A 10902-nucleotide genomic window follows, 5' to 3' on the forward strand; every position below is an offset into this window, starting at 1 on the left:
TCGGACTAGGTTTAGATGTTCGTGTGCAAGATGCAAGGAAGGAGTCCTTTTGGACCCTTTTGATCATGGCACTTTGAAGGCGGGCTACCTCTTGAGCACTGTGTTGGTTTTTCCTTGAAGAGGAAAGGGTAATGCAACAAAGTAGCGTAAGTATTTCCCTCAGTTTTTGAGAAACCAAGGTATCAATCCAGTAGGAGGCTCCTCAAAAGTCCCTCGTACCTACACAAACAAACAAGAAACTCGCAACCAACGTGATAAAGGGGTTGTCAATTGTTGGGGAACGTTGCAGAAAATAAAAAAATTTCTATGGTTTCACCAAGATCCATCTATGAGTTCATCTAAGCAACGAGTGAAAGGAGAGATGCATCTACATACCACTTTGTAGATCGCGAGCGGAAGCGTTCAAAATAACGGGGTTGAGGTAGTCGTTCTCGTCGTGATCCTATCACCAGAGATCCTAGCGCTGAACGGACGGCACCTCCGCGTTCAACACATGTATGGTCAGCGTGACATCTCCTCCGTCTTGATCCAGCAAGGGGGAAGGAGAGGTTGATGAAGATCCAGCAGCACGACGATGTGGTGGTGGATGCAGCAGGACTCCGGCAGGGCTTCGCCAAGAAACTATGGGAGGAGGAAGAGGTATAGCAGGGGAGGGAGGCGCCAAGACTCAGGGGTGCGGTTGCCCTCCCTCCCCCCTCCTTTATATAGGCCCCCAGGGGGGGGCGCCAGCCCCTGGAGATCAAATCTCCCAGGGGGGGCACCAGCCCCTGGAGATCAAATCTCCCAGGGGGGGCGGCGGCCAGGGGGGTGGAGTGCCCCCCAAGGCAAGTGGGGCGCCCCCCCACCGTAGGGTTTCCAACCCTAGGTGCAGGGGGGCCCAAGGGGGGGAGCACCAGCCCACTAGGGGCTAGTTCCCCTCCTACTTCAGCCCACGGGGCCCTTCGGGATAGGTGGCCCCACCCGGTGGACCCCCAGGACCCTTCCGGTGGTCCCGGCACAATACCGGGTGACCCCGAAACTTTCCCGAAGGCTGAAACAACACTTCCTATATATAATTCTTTACCTCCGGACCATTCCAAAACTCCTCGTGACATCCGGGATCTCATCCGAGACTCCGAACAACATTCGGTTTGCTGCATACTCAAATTCATACAACCCTAGCGTCACCGAACCTTAAGTGTGTAGACCCGACGGGTTCAGGAGACATGCAGACATGACCGAGACGGCTCTCCGGTCAATAACCAACAGCGGGATCTGGATACCCATGTTGGCTCCCACATGCTCCTCGACGATCTCATCGGATGAACCACGATGTCGAGGATTCAAGCAACCCCGTATACTATTCCCTTTGTCAGACGATATGTTACTTGCCCGAGACTCGATCATCGGTATCCCAATACCTCGTTCAATATCGTTACCGGCAAGTCACTTTACTCGTACCATAATGCATGATCCCGTGACCAGACACTTGGTCACTTTGAGCTCATTATGATGATGCATTACCGAGTGGGCCCAGAGATACTTCTCCGCCATACGGAGTGACAAATCCCAGTCTCGATCCATGTCAACCCAACAGACACTTTCGAAGATACCTGTAGTGCACCTTTATAGTCACCCAGTTACGTTGTGACGTTTGGTACACCCAAAGCACTCCTACGGTATCCGGGAGTTACACGATCTCATGGTCTAAGGAAAAGATACTTGACATTGGAAAAGCTCTAGCAAAACGAACTACACGATCTTGTGCTATGCTTAGGATTGGGTCTTGTCCATCACATCATTCTCCTAATGGTGTGATCCCGTTATCAGCGACATCTAATGTCCATAGTCAGGAAACCATGACTATCTGTTGATCAACGAGCTAGTCAACTAGAGGCTTACTAGGGACATATTATGGTCTATGTATTCACACGTGTATTATGATTTCTGGATAATACAATTATAGCATGAATAAAGACAATTATCATGAACAAGGAAATATAATAATAATCCTTTTATTATTGCCTCTAGGGCATATTTCCAACAGTCTCCCACTTGCACTAGAGTCAATAATCTAGTTATATTGTGATGAATCGAACACCCATAGAGTTCTGGTGTGGATCATGTTTTGCTCGCAAAAGAGGTTTAGTCAACGGATGTGCAACATTCAGATCCGTATGTACTTTGCAAATATCTATGTCTCCAACTTGAACATTTTCACGGATGGAGTTGAAATGACGCTTGATGTGCCTGGTCTTCTTGTGAAACCTGGGCTCCTTGGCAAGGGCAATAGCTCCAGTGTTGTCACAGAAGAGTTTGATCGGCCCCGACGCATTGGGTATGACTCCTAGGTCGGTGATGAACTCCTTCGCCCAAATCGCTTCATGCGCTGCCTCCGAGGCTGCCATGTACTGCGCTTCACATGTAGATCCCGCCACGACGCTCTGCTTGCAGCTGCACCAGCTTACTGCTCCACCATTCAACATATACACGTATCCGGTTTGTGACTTAGAGTCATCCAGATCTGTGTCGAAGCTAGCGTCAACGTAACCCTTTACGGCGAGCTCTTCGTCACCTCCATAAACGAGAAACATGTCCTTTGTCCTTTTCAGGTACTTCAGGATATTCTTGACCGCTGTCCAGTGTTCCTTGCCGGGATTACTTTGGTACCTTCCTACCAAACTTACGGCAAGGTTTACATCAGGTCTGGTACACAACATGGCATACATAATAGATCCTATGGCTGAATCATAGGGGATGCCACTCATCTCTTCTTTATGTTTTTCTGTGGTCGGGCATTGAGCCGAGCTCAATCTCACACCTTGCAATACAGGCAAGAACCCTTTCTTGGACTGATCCATTTTGAACTTCTTCAAAATCTTATCAAGGTATGTGCCTTGTGAAAGACCTATGAGGCGTCTCGATCTATCCCTATAGATCTTGATGCCTAATATGTAAGTAGCTTCTCCAAGGTCCTTCATTGAAAAACACTTATTCAAGTAGGCCTTAATGCTATCCAAAAGTTCTATATCATTTCCCATCAAGAGTATGTCATCTACATATAATATGAGAAATGCTACAGAGCTCCCACTCACTTTCTTGTAAACGCAGGCTTCTCCATAAGTCTGCATAAACCCAAACGCTTTGATCATCTCATCAAAGCAAATGTTCCAACTCCGAGATGCTTGCACCAGCCCATAAATGGATCGCTGGAGCTTGCATACCTTGTTAGCATTCTTAGGATCGACAAAACCCTCCGGCTACATCATATACAGTTCTTCCTTAAGATGCCATTAAGGAATGTCGTTTTGACGTCCATCAGCCATATCTCATAATCATAGTATGTGGCAATTGCTAACATGATCCGGATGGACTTCAGCTTCGCTACGGGAGAGAAAGTCTCATCGTAGTCAACCCCTTGAACTTGCCGATAACCCTTAGCGACAAGTCGAGCTTTATAGATGGTAATATTACCATCCGCGTCGATCTTCTTCTTAAAGATCCATTTGTTTTCTATCGCTCGCCGATCATCGGGCAAGTCTGTCAAAGTACATACTTTGTTTTCATACATGGATTCTATCTCGGATTGCATGGCTTCAAGCCATTTGTTGGAATCTGGGCCCGCCATCGCTTCTTCATAGTTCGAAGGTTCACCGTTGTCTAACAACATGATTTCCAGGACAGGGTTGCCATACCACTCTGGTGTGGAACGTGTCCTTGTGGACCTGCGAAGTTCAGTAGAAACTTGATCCGAAGTAGCTTGATCATCATCATTAATTTCCTCTCCAGTCGGTGTAGGCACCACAGGAACATTTTCCTGAGCTGCACTACTTTCTGGTTCAAGAGGTAGTACTTCATCGAGTTCTACTTTCCTGCCACTTACTTCTTTCGAGAGAAACTCTTTTTCCAGAAAGGATCCGTTCTTGGCAACAAAGATCTTTCCCTCGGATCTTAAGTAGAAGGTATACCCAATGGTTTCCTTGGAGTATCCTATGAAGACGCATTTTTCCGACTTGGGTTCGAGCTTTTCAGGTTGAAGTTTCTTGACATAAGTATCGCATCCCCAAAATTTTAGAAACGACAGCTTAGGTTTCTTTCCAAACCATAATTTATACAGTGTGGTCTCAACGGATTTAGACGGTGCCCTATTTAAAGTGAATGTAGCTGTCTCTAGAGCGTATCCCCAAAATGATAGCGGTAATCGGTAAGAGACATCATAGATCGCACCATATCCAATAGAGTGCGATTACGACGTTCGGACACACCGTTACGCTGAGGTGTTCCAGGCGGCGTGAGTTGTGAAACAATTCCACATTTTCTCAAGTGTGTATCAAATTCGTGACTTAAGTATTCTCCTCCACGATCTGATCGTAGGAACTTTATCTTTCGGTCACGTTGATTCTCTACCTCATTCTGAAATTCCTTGAACTTTTCAAAGGTCTTAGACTTGTGTTTCATCAAGTAGACGTACCCATATCTACTCAAGTCATCAGTGAGAGTGAGAACATAACGATATCCTCTGTGAGCCTCGATGCTCATTGGACCGCACACATCGGTATGTATGATTTCTAATAAGTTGGTTGCTCGCTCCATTGTTCCGGAGAACGGAGTCTTGGTCATCTTGCCCATGAGGCATGGTTCGCATGTGTCAAATGATTCATAATCGAGAGACTCTAAAAGCCCATCAGCATGGAGCTTCTTCATGCGCTTGACACCAATGTGACCAAGGCGGCAGTGCCACAAGTATGTGGGACTATTGTTATCAACTTTACATCTTTTGGTATTCACACTATGAATATGTGTAACATTACGTTCGAGATTCATTAAGAATAAACCATTGGTCATCGGGGCATGACCATAAAACATATCTCTCATATAAATAGAACAACCATTATTCTCGGATTTAAATGAGTAGCCATCTCGTATCAAACGAGATCCAGATCCAATGTTCATGCTCAAACTTGGCACTAAATAACAATTATTGAGGTTTAAAACTAATCCCGTAGGTAAATGTAGAGGTAGCGTGCCGACGGCGATCACATCGACCTTGGAACCATTCCCGACGCGCATCGTTACCTCGTCCTTCGCCAGTCTCCGCTTATTCCGCAGCTCCTGCTGTGAGTTACAAATATGAGCAACGACACCGGTATCAAATACCCAGGAGTTACTACGAGTATTGGTAAGGTACATATCAATTACATGTATATCAAATATACGTTTAGTGTTGCCGGCCTTCTTGTCCGCTAAGTATTTGGGGCAGTTCCGCTTTCAGTGACCCTTACCCTTGCAATAAAAGCACTCAGTCTCAGGTTTGGGTCCATTCTTTGACTTCTTCCCGGCAACTGGCTTACTGGGCGTGGCAACATCTTTGCCGTCCTTCTTGAAGTTCTTCTTACCCTTGCCCTTCTTAAACTTAGTGGTCTTATTGACCATCAACACTTGATGTTCTTTCTTGATTTCTGCCTCTGCCGACTTCAGCATTGAAAATACTTCAGGAATGGTCTTCACCATCCCCTGCATATTGTAGTTCATCACAAAGCTCTTGTAGCTCGGTGGGAGCGACTGAAGGATTCTGTCAATGACCGCCTCGTCCGGGAGATTGATCTCCAGCTGGGACAGGCGGTTGTGCAACCCATACATTTTGAGTATGTGCTCACTGACAGAACTGTTTTCCTCCATCTTACAACTATAGAACTTGTCGGAGACTTCATATCTCTCGACCCGGGCATGAGCTTGAAAAACCATTTTCAGCTCCTCGAACATCTCATATGCTCCGTGTTGCTCAAAACGATTTTGGAGCCCCGGTTCTAAGTTGTAAAGCATGTCGCACTGAATGAGGGAGTAATCATCAGCACGTGACTGCCAAGCATTCATAATGTCTTGGTTCTCTGGGATGGGTGCTTCACCTAGCGGTCCTTCTAGGACATATGCTTTCTTGGCTGCTATGAGGATAATCCTCAGGTTTCGGACCCAGTCCGAATAGTTGCTGCCATCATCTTTCAGCTTGGTTTTCTCTAGGAACGCGTTGAAGTTCATGTTGACATGAGCGTTGGCCATTTGATCTACAAGACATATTTTGCAAAAGTTTTAGACTAAGTTCATGATAATTAAGTTCATCTAATCAAATTATTTAATGAACTCCCACTTAGATTAGACATCCCTCTAGTCATCTAAGTGTTACACGATCCGAGTCGACTAGGCCGTGGTCGATCATCATGTGAGACGGACTAGTCATCATCGGTGAACATCTCCATGTTGATCGTATCTTCCATACGACTCATGTTCGACCTTTCGGTCTCTTGTGTTCTGAGGCCATGTCTGTACATGCTAGGCTCGTCAAGTTAACCCTAAGTGTTTTGCATGTGTAAAACTGTCTTACACCCGTTGTATGTGAACGTAAGGATCTATCACACCCAATCATCACGTGGTGCTTCGAAACGACGAACTTTAGCAACGGTGCACAGTTAGGGGGAACACTTTCTTGAAATTGTTATAAGGGATCATCTTATTTACTACCGCCGTTCTAAGTAAACAAGATGCATAAACATAATAAACATCACATGCAATTATATAAAGTAGTGACATGATATGGCCAATATCATATTGCTCCTTCGATCTCCATCTTCGGGGCTCCATGATCATCTTCGTCACTGGCATGACACCATGATCTCCATCATTGTGTCTTCATGAAGTTGTCACGCCAACGACTACTTCTACTTCTATGGCTAACACGTTTAGCAATAAAGTAAAGTGATTTACATGGCGTTCTTCAATGACACCCAGGTCATACAAAAAATAAAGACAACTCCTATGGCTCCTGCCGGTTGTCATACTCATCGACATGCAAGTCGTGATTCCTATTACAAGAACATGATCTCATACATCACAATATATCATTCATCATTCATCACAACTTCTGGCCATATCACATCACATGACAATTGCTGCAAAAACAAGTTAGACGTCCTCTAATTGTTGTTGCATCTTTTACGTGGCTGCAATTTGGTTCTAGCAAGAACGTTTTCTTACCTATGAATAACCACAACGTGATTTTGTCAACTTCTATTTACCCTTCATAAGGACCCTTTTCATCGAATCTGCTCCAACTAAAGTAGGAGAGACAGCACCCGCTAGCCACCTTATGCAACTAGTGCATGTCAGTCGGTGGAACCTGTCTCACGTAAGCGTACGTGTAAGGTCGGTCCAGGCCGCTTCATCCCACAATACCGCTGAAGCAAGAAAAGACTAGTAGCGGCAAGCAAGTTGACAAGATCTACACCCACAACAAATTTGTGTTCTACTCGTGCAATAGAGAACTACGCATAGACCTAGCTCATGATGCCACTATTGGGGTACGTTGCAGAAAATAAAAAAAATTCTACGGTTTCACCAAGATCCATCTATGAGTTCATATAAGCAACGAGTGAAAGGAGAGATGCATATACATACCACTTTGTAGATCGCGAGCGGAAGCGTTCAAAAGAACGGGGTTGAGGTAGTCGTTCTCGTCGTGATCCTATCACCGGAGATCCTAGCGCCGAACGGACGGCACCTCCGCGTTCAACACACGTACGGTCAGCGTGACATCTCCTCCGTCTTGATCAAGTAAGGGGGGAGGAGAGGTTGATGAAGATCCAGCAGCACGACGGCGTGGTGGTGGATGCAGCAGGACTCCGGCAGGGCTTCGCCAAGCAACTGTGGGAGGAGGAAGAGGTGTAGCAGGGGGAGGGAGGCGCCAAGACTTAGGGGTGTGGCTGCCCTCCCTACCCCCCTCCTTTATATAGGCCCCCAGGGGGGGCGCCGGCCCCTGGAGATCAGATCTCCCAGGGGGGCGGTGGCCAGGGGGGTGGAGTGCCCCCCAAGGCAAGTGGGGCGCCCCCCACCCTAGGGTTTCCAACCCTAGGCGCAGGGGGGCCCAAGAGGGGGCGCACCAGCCCACTAGGGGCTCGTTCCCTCCCAGTTCAGCCCACGGGGCCCTCCGGGATAGGTGGCCCCACCCGGTGGACCCCCGGGACCCTTCCAGTGGTCCCAGTACAATACCGGGTGACCCCGAAACTTTCCTGATGGCCGAAACAGCACTTCCTATATATAATTCTTTACCTCCGGACCATTCCGAAACTCCTCGTGACGTCCGGGATCTCATCAGGGACTCCGAACAACATTCGGTTTGCTGCATACTCATATTCATACAATCCTAGCATCACCGAACCTTAAGTGTGTAGACCCTACGGGTTCGGGAGACATGCAGACATGACCGAGATGGCTCTCCGGTCAATAACGAACAGCGTGATCTGGATACCCATGTTGGCTCCCACATGCTTCTTGATGATCTCATTGGATGAACCATGATGTCGAGGATTCAAGCAACCCCGTATACTATTCGCTTTGTCAGACGGTATGTTACTTGCCCGAGACTCGATCGTCGGTATCCCAATACCTCGTTCAGTCTTGTTACCGGCAAGTCACTTTACTCGTACCTTAATGCATGATCCCGTGACCAGACACTTGGTCACTTTGAGCTCATTATGATGATGCATTACCGAGTGGGCCCAGAGATACCTCTCCGTCATACGGAGTGACAAATCCCAGTCTCGATCCGTGTCAACCCAACAGACACTTTCGGAGATACCTGTAGTGCACCTTTATAGTCACCCAGTTACGTTGTGATGTTTGGTACACCCAAAGCACTCCTACGGTATCCGGGAGTTACACGATCTCATGGTCTAAGGAAAAGATACTTGACATTGGAAAAGCTCTAGCAAAACGAACTACACGATCTTGTGTTATGCTTAGGATTGGGTCTTGTCCATCACATCATTCTCCTAATGATGTGATCCCGTTATCAACGACATCTAATGTCCATAGTCAGGAAACCATGACTATCTGTTGATCAACGAGCTAGTCAACTAGAGGCTTACTAGGGACATATTATGGTCTATGTATTCACACGTGTATTACGATTTCCGGATAATACAATTATAGCATGAATAAAGACAATTATCATGAACAAGGAAATATAATAATAATCCTTTTATTATTGCCTCTAGGGCATATTCCCATTGCAAGAAAGATCAATATAGTAGGCCAAACCAAACTGATAATTCGAAGAGACTTGCAAAGATAACCAATCACACATAAAAGAATTCAGAGAAGATTCAATTATTTCTCATAGATAAACTTGATCATAAACCCACAATTCATCGGATCTCGACAAACACACCGCAAAAAGAGTTACATCAAATAGATCTCCAAGAAGATCGAGGAGAACTTTGTATTGAGATTCAAAGAGAGAGAAGAAGCCATCTAGCTAATAACTGTGGACCCGAAGGTCTGTGGTAAACTACTCACAACTCACCGCAGAGGCTTTGCAGATGATGTAGAGGCCCTCCGTGGTCGATTCCCCCTCCGGCGGAGCGCAGACGTAGGCTCCAAGATGGGATCTCGTGGATACAGAAGGTTGCGGCGGTGGAAATAGTTTTCCATGGTGCTCCTTGATGTTTTCGGGATACGTGGATATATATAGGCGAAGGAGGTAGGTCAGAGGAGCCACGAGGGGCCCATGAGGGTGGGGGCGCGCCCACCCCCTAGGGCGCGTCGGGCACCCTCGTGGCTGCCTCGGTTACTTCTTGACGTCCACTCCAAGTCTCCTGGATTGCGTTTGTTCTAAAAAGACCGCTCCTGAAGGTTTCATTCCGTTTGGACTCCATTTGATATTCCTTTTCTTCGAAATACTAAAATAGGCAAAAAAAATAGCAATTCGGGCTAGGCCTCCGGTTAGTAGGTTAGTCCCAAAAATGATATAAAAGTGTAAAGTAAAGCCCATACACATCCAAAATGGGTAATATAATAGCATGAAACAATCAAAAATTATAGATACGTTGGAGACGTGTCAAGCATCCCCAAGCTTAATTCCTGCTCGTCCTCGAGTAGGAAAATGATAAAAACATAATTTTTGATGTGGAATGCTACCTAGCATAATTCTTAATGTAATTTTCTTTATTGTGGCATGAATGTTCAGATCCAAATGATTCAAGATAAAAGTCCATAAAAGATAAAAATAGTAATAATTCAAGCATACTAACAAGTAATCATGTCTTATCAAAATAGCATATCCAAAGAAAGATTATCCCTACAAAATCATATAGTTAGCCCATGCTTCATTTTCATTACACAAAATACTCCCATCATGCACAACCCCGATTTCAGCCAAGCAATTGGTTCATACTTTTTAACGCGCTGCAGCTTTTTCAACTCTTACGCGATACATGAGTGCTATCCATGGACATAGCACTATATGTGGAATAGGGTGGTGGTTATGAAGACAAAAAAGGGCGAAGGTAGTCTCACATCAACTAGACGTATCAACGGGCCATGGAGATGCCCATTAATAGATATCAATGTGAGTGAGTAGGGATTGCCATGCAACGGATGCACTAGAGCTATAAATATATGAAAGCTTAACAAAAGAAACTAAGTGGGTGTGCATCCAACTTGCTTGCTCACGAAGACCTAGGGCATTTCGAGGAAGTCCATCATTGGAATATACAAGCCAAGTTCTATAATGAAAAATTCACACTAGTATATGAAAGTGACAACATAGGAGACTCTTTATCATGAAGATCATGGTGCTATTTGAAGCACAAGTGTGGAAAAAGAGATAGTAGCATTGTCCCTTTTCTCTTTTCTCTCTTTTCTTCTTTTTTTGATTTGGTGGGCTTCTTTGGCCTCCTTTTTTTTCTTCTCTTTTTTTTATTTGGGCTTCTTTGGCCTCTTTTATTTTTATAAAGTCCGAAGTCTCATCCCGATTTATGGGGGAATCATAGTCTTCATCATCCTTTCCTCACTTGGGACAACGCTCTAACAATGAAGATCATCACACTTCTATTGATTTACAACACAAGAATTACAACTCAATACTTAGCA

Source organism: Triticum aestivum, chromosome 3B, assembly GCF_018294505.1.
Source record: "Triticum aestivum cultivar Chinese Spring chromosome 3B, IWGSC CS RefSeq v2.1, whole genome shotgun sequence".
Taxonomy (NCBI): Eukaryota; Viridiplantae; Streptophyta; class Magnoliopsida; order Poales; family Poaceae; genus Triticum; species Triticum aestivum.